The sequence below is a fragment of the Pyxicephalus adspersus genome, chromosome 3 (assembly GCF_032062135.1).
Source record: "Pyxicephalus adspersus chromosome 3, UCB_Pads_2.0, whole genome shotgun sequence".
Classification (NCBI taxonomy): domain Eukaryota; kingdom Metazoa; phylum Chordata; class Amphibia; order Anura; family Pyxicephalidae; genus Pyxicephalus; species Pyxicephalus adspersus.
In genome coordinates, this window is record NC_092860.1 from 15,220,356 (window position 1) to 15,227,650 (window position 7,295).

Here is a 7,295-nt window from a genome sequence, read left to right on the forward strand (position 1 = left end):
ATAACATTTTGACTGAGCCATAGATAACAATACAAATCAACTATGATTCTAATCAATCCCCACTTTACCCAAAACCAGAAAAAAAAAAGTTTTTGACTTGATATACATTTTAAATGAATGTATAGCAATCATCTGGGCTCATTTATTAAAACTACAATATGACTGATTGTTAAAGTGACCTTGTCAGCTTGAAAGAAAATAAAGATGAAAATCTATTGCAGAAGAAATTCTACACTCACCTCCCTGACTGCCCATGTGATCTTCCTCTACTTACCTTTGTTGCCAAAGTTGGAAGTTGGAGATGATTTTGTCCCCCATGGTTCCATATTCCACCAGCAACATTACTGCAGGTAGAAACCAATAAGTGTAGCAGAGGACACAAGTATCCAACCCCATGTTTAATGCTAACCATGCTGCAGCATACCAACAGAGAGTAGGTAGGACACATAGGCCATGATTTATGAAAGCTCTTCAAGGCTGGGAAGGATACACTTGCAACAGTAAAATTTGGTGATCCAGCAAACCTGGAATTGATCTGGTCCAGAATTGAAAACATTTGCTAACAAGTAGCTAATGACTTTCAAGAAATTCATTCCAGGTTTGCTGGATCACCCAGCTTCACAGATGAAAGTGTATTATCTCCAGTCTTGGAGAGCTTTAATATATCTGGACCATATTCCATACTACAAAGGGTGACTATAAAGGGCATTCTTTGATCTTTTTGGTAAACTGATGGGGTCACTTTAAGAACTACTGACCTTTGGATATTGCCTTTTGCTTTTTCTACTGCCTTATTAAATAAGCCTGATGATGACAAGTTACAGGATGTTGGTGCTTCAATGTTCTGTATCCTTAAATGACTCCAGACAGATATCAGTTGTGATTGTCTTCATATACTATTATCTCTGTCACACATACAGTGCATGCTGTAGTAGGCAAATAGCCAGGAAAAGCAAGCTTGTCGTAACTCTACGGTACTCCTGACTCATAAAATAGGATTACCTGCGTTCACATGCCATGGATCGCCGCCCGCCTTGCTGATAAATACTACTGCTGTGAATCATATGTTTTGCACAGTATAGACGTCACTGTTTGGTAAAACAGTGTTGTTTTTTTAATTCGATTCACAAGGAAAACATGATGTTATAAGTGGCACAATCCTGTTTCGCTCAATGCTTCCGATGGGCACTCAGATAACATTGCCCAGGGCAGATAACTGCCAACTTGATATAACTGTTTTGTTTTTTTTATAGTCTGGGTACTATGGGGTACTTTAATTACAGAGGATTTTACCAATCACAAAAACATATCTGATTATTGCTAATGAAAAATAAAATTAGAAATATACTCTTGTCTGTCACTAATAAGTCCCCTCTTATAACATCAGTTTGATCCAATAATTTTATTTTTATTTTTTAGTCTCTTTAATCTGATGTGAAGCCATTGGATGTGTTGGGAAATATTGATCAAGCATATCAAGTTGCATTTTGTCTGTAAAATATCACGTAATTCTTAGAAGCTCCCAATGTCCTGTGGTTCACTGCATCCAGACCCTTACTGAAGTGCAGAATATTGTAGGTGATCACGTAAATCTAACTACCAGCTCCCATTGTCCTGTGGTTCACTCTATCCTTGCCCCCACTGATTGGAAGAGCAGAATATCGTACAAGATCAAGTAAATCCAACTAGGAGCTCACATGGTCCTGTGGTTCACTCCTTTCTCGACCCCTCTGATTGGAAGAGTAGAATATCGTACAAGATCAAGTAAATCCAACTAGGAGCTCACATGGTCCTGTGGTTCACCCCCCTACCTACCTCTACTTATCAAAAGGGCAGAATATTGAACACATGTGCACTGTGATTTTAGGATTATTGACAATGCGATTACCAGAATAAAATTTGGCAGAGGTCTGTTCATGTGTTCTAGGACATACTATCCCAATAACGATGGTTTTGCTAAACAGAAAGTGTGGGAAAATTTTTAGCAGCAACACTAAATCCTTCTTCATTCGTGTTTCACACGCTCGCCCTTCTAGACACTGTAGGTTACAGTAGGAGGGTTTCAGCGATAGAAGCGGTGATGCCAATCTAGTAATCAGTTGGCAGAACAAAGTGTGGCTAGGTGCTAACTGATGGACGCAACCTACATGAGGGTTGCGACTCCTCGCTGGATTCAGAAGTAGTGCTGCATTGTTGCCACCCTATCACCGGAATACCCATTAGGGGGACTGCTTATTGCAGTGTCAGCTTCAGTAAATTTGAGGTGCCCACTGTCTAAATGAACCATTAGCGCCTCCATGATGAAAGGGTAACTAGGATTGTCCATGCTTGGAAGAAAAAGAACCATTCCAAGAACCCAAATTAGTAATTCAATGCAGAAAACAAGTAGAACTATGAGCTTGCCTCCAAGTTACTCCTAGCCAATTCTGTCCTGAAATACCTCTGTCTCCTATATCTTGTATATTCCAAGCACTTTTCAGGATATGGTTTGAAGATGATAGTATGTTGATACTTTAGTAAATATATCCCTATGTCTGAACAAATATTTTTTTAGAGTTGTATTATTCCTCGATCTCTTTTTCATTTTAAATCCCTGCTGACCTCATTCCGTCATAAAGCTCAGCTTTGCTCTATATATCCCCCTGTCACTCGGGGTCACAATGCGGTGGATCTTTTGAAACACTTATACAAGACATGCAGAATAGGACTGTCTATTCTAATTATATTTTTGACACTAAATCACCTTAATTTAGATGGAAGCAAGGGCCACTATATGATTTGCAGTCCTGGTAAGCAGTTGTATCTGGATAGTTGCCAGTGATCTATGGAGGGCTTGTAAATGTTTTTGTTATAGAATACATGTTGATGTTTCTATAGGTCTTCTGGTTAAAGATCTGCGGGCAGAACCTGCAGCGTTATGAACTATTAGGGTCATACTGTCATGTTTCCATGGAAGCAGATTGTGTACCCTAAAGGTTGTAAATTCAGTTAGGGCCAGGGTGAAGGATGATGACAGAGGCATTAAAAGTACATTGCATCAAAATGTGCTTATCTTCCTTTTTTTGCATCCAAGAAAGGCAATCGAGTTGAGTTAAAAAGCACACTGAAGTCACTAACAACCAATTTAGAAATAAGTAAACATTAATGTATCATTTTTGTTTAATATTGACGCAAATTAGGCAAGAGTGCAAATCCTTTCTTGTTCTATCTCTTCACAGCTGTAGAGAAATTCTACCAGCTCAAACCTTCTTCTATTTCCATTATCAGTCGTCTATAGACACATGCAGATGCTGGGATTTCTTCATATACCCATATATTGAGGAAGTATCATTTACAGCTTCTAACCTAGGCCATCATTTTTTGGGTTGGATCAGAAAGGAAGCACAAATAGCTAAAGGGATGCAACCAGTGCCTTCTTGACTATGTCCCTACAGGTTTATAAATTCTCCAAATCTCCCAAACAAACTAAGCCCAAACAAAAAAAAAATACTATACCTACCTTTCTCAATGGCCAATGGCCCAAACCCCAGCTACTGCAGATTTTAGTTGGATTGAATATTTGTTTCCTTTATTGCAAAGTACCAGTGCCAATAAGGATTCCAAACTCAGACTGGGCAGATATAACACGACACAGAGCTGGCAGGGGTATTTTGGTAAGTGTGCCATATTGTGCAAATATGCTGCGTACCAAACAGTAGATTCTTCAATAGGAAAAGATCTTAACTATATTATCTACCCTATGTTAGAACAGGGTGAATGTTACTTTCCCCGAACATTTATCGTACACTCCTCCAATCTATGCTTTTCAAAATCCTTTTTGGTTTGATTTGTCATATCATTTCATATTTTACTAAAAGAGCAATGATTTTGTCTATAGAGAGATATGGATTTGTGATTTTAATACAGGCTGAGCACTTTCATGGTCATTTTTAATGAAGTAAATTAATATATTAAACTTTTAATGCCCATTTCCCAATCCACTACAAAAGCTAATGAGCCCACCACACCAGGCATGTGGGCAAGGGTGCAGCTCGCCTGCTGTATCAAGTTATGGGTTGCCTTGATTTGAAATGGTGGTCCATCCACTAAAACATTGGTAACTGTAGCTGACAGGTAACACATTTTTAAGCTCAGTGTCCAGGAGGGACTTCCAGCAAGGGAGGGTTATGTTTCACCCCTATCTGGTGCAGAAATGGTTGCCCCCTCCCTGATGTATTGGTTTTAGTGGTTCATTATGCATCTAGAGTGATGATATCCTAAATCTTGGTTGAATTTCCACTATATTTCCACTAATTGTTCTGCCCTCCAGACCTTTACATATGTAATGGCATGTTGCTATGAATGCAATGTGACTGGTGGTGGTGGGGGGATAATTATATTGTTGATAGTTGATATGAACTGGTTAATCACTAGGAAAACCATAAATGTAAAGTAGCCATCCAGTTAACATAAAAAACATATCTGCTTTCAACATTTGTACAGTAAATAGCTTCTAATTGGTGAATGACCTCCAGCCCTCTCTTGAACAATTCCATTGTCTTTCTGTAACTAAGTTTCAATGTTAATTAAATGAAAGAACATTCTCCAATCTCTTTTCGGTAAAGCAAACAATTTGATAACTTTCGGCTTTTTTGTTCTTTCAATAATTTATGCTTTAAGTTCTGTAATTCAAGGTTGCAGCTCTGTACTTTCTATATATAAAATGCATCTACACCAGGATAATTAAATTACATGAGGAAACAGCTCTTTTATCTCTGTTTTATAATAACAGTGGCTGGATCTTATAGTCATCCTTCAATTATATGTCCATTTTGTTTTCATAATTTATATCTCCAATGTGCAAATTCTCATTGGTCCTTAATTTAATTCTTTTTGTTTTTTATATGACAGTGGAAAAAGGACATCCTATCTCACTTCTAAGCCTCCAAAACATCAAAGTCTCTTAGGCTGTGTACACACGTAAGACATTTGCCGTTGGAAAGGATCTTCCACAATCCTTTCCAACAACAAAAGACTGAATGATGAATGCACGAGAGCTGTACATACAGCGCTGTTCTGCCCTATATAGAGGGGATAGGGAGAAACGAACGAGTCTCACACTGCTACGCTCTCTCTTCTTCACTTCCATTGTGGTCATTCATCACGATGGATCCATGAACAACAATGAACCATGTGCTGCTGTACACATGTCAGATTCTAGACCGATATCAGCCTTGAAGTGATAATCAGATGAGAATCATCTGATGTGTACGTAGCCTTAGGCTCATTTATAAAGCAATTGTATGGGTGCACTGCAGCACGTTTATAGAGAACAGTGAGAGTTCAATACCCCCCGCAAAAAGCATAGAGATCACCATCCATCCAATACTAACAGAAGTGTTTCAGATAATAAGGATTCATCATCAAGTTTATCACTTCAATTGAACGAGAAGTACCTTCAAGGGAACAGCTGCTCAGGCACTGGGCCAGGTAATTTGTATTTTCTTTGCAAGCAGGGCTTTTAAATAAATATAAAAAAAGTTGACCTAAAATTCAAGACCTGTGGCTGCCCACTACAAACCTTGAAAAAAATGCATCAAAAGTACCCCTAACTATAAAATGTCCCACTAACATAACCTTACCTGGGTGAGTATGGGAGTCAGGTAACTCCTTTTTATGATTTTCTACTATAGTGTATTTTATTAGTTAGTTTAGTTGAGTGTTTTGACAGCAGGGGTGGGGGTGCGGTCACATAAGTGGACCTTTTAGTGCGAGGTCTGCTTGAAATGTAGATTCCATTACTGACCACATATTTAGATCTGATCATCTCTGATAAATTATGTACTGACATTTCAACTACTCCTTCAAGCAGTTACTTACCAGCTGTTCACAGCACAATACAAATGCACATCAATTATTTATAAATGCAGCCAACTGCAAAATATACTTCTAAGTGCTAAGGGAAATACCTTTTAATGGATGTAGGTAAAGAAAAAACTGCATTTATTTTGAAGCCCTCAATGATCCCATTCCCCGTGTAATGAAAATTCTTGAGTTACTAAAATTTGATTCTTGGAAAGGGATATCCAAGAAAAGGGAAGGAAGGAAAATGTAGTGTTAGTACTTACATAAATTATGGCTATGATCCTACTCAATACTAATAAAAGTGGTTCTGTGTTTGCAGAGATTTCCCATCATTTCCCGTGTCTTTGACTCTACTGCAGGAGCACAGACAGCAGTAAAAATTTGTTAAAAGTTTGCTTGAAAATGTGTTAAAGCCTTAAACAAAACAACAAAGGAATGAGAACGCCAAAAGCATTCTTCAGGACTTTTTAGGCACTTTCAGGAACTCATAATAATGTCGAGCGAAAAATGAGTGTGGGGGCATATGACAGCCTAATATCTTAGTATGTAACTGTGCAAATATCAGGTCTTTGTAATTCTTAAAACTGTTTTTTTCTTTTAATGAGAAGCTGTGATGGTAGAGGCACAAGCAAGTTTCACATTGTTAGAGTTATAGCCGTCATGAAGTTTTTGTTTCTCCAGGAAAAGTCAGCAAAGGACATTCACACTGAGATGTCACAAACACTGGTGGAGAAGTGTCATTCCTACAGTACTGTCAAAACCTGGATTTCTCGTTTCAAGACTGGGCATTTCACCGTTGAAGATGAGCCTGGCAGTGGGCGCCCCCCAACCTCAACTGACCCGGCAACCTGCGACCATGAGCTGATTATTGAGGACCGGCGAACATCTACAAAAAAGATTGCCCTGATACTTGACATCTCGTGGGAGCATGTTTGGTTTGTTATCACCACTATCCTAGACATGCTCAGCTTTCAGTGAAGTGGGCGCCAAAATGTTTGAACAGTGAACAGAAGGAAGGAACGAGTTCAAGCACCCAAAGCCGTTTTGGCCCATTTTGAAGCTGCACAGGACTTCAAATCGGCCAAAAAAGTCATAGTGTCCATTTTCTGGGACAAAGACAGTATTCTGCTGGTGGACTACCTACCTCAGGGCTCTAGTATCACCGGACAGTATTATGCTAACCTCCTGGACCAGCTGAAGGAGGCAATTATGATGAAACGCCATGGAAAGATGACCAAAGGGATCCTTTTTTTGCAGGACAATGCACCTGCGCACACATCCAACGTTGTGGCTGCCAAATTGAACATTCCAATTGGTCCACCATCCCCCCTACTCACCTGACCTGGCCCCTTCGGACTATTATCTGTTCCCGAATTTGAAGAAACACCTGAAGGGGTAATCTTTTGAGGACATTTCTTACGTCAAAAATGCTGCTTAGAGCTGGTTTGTGG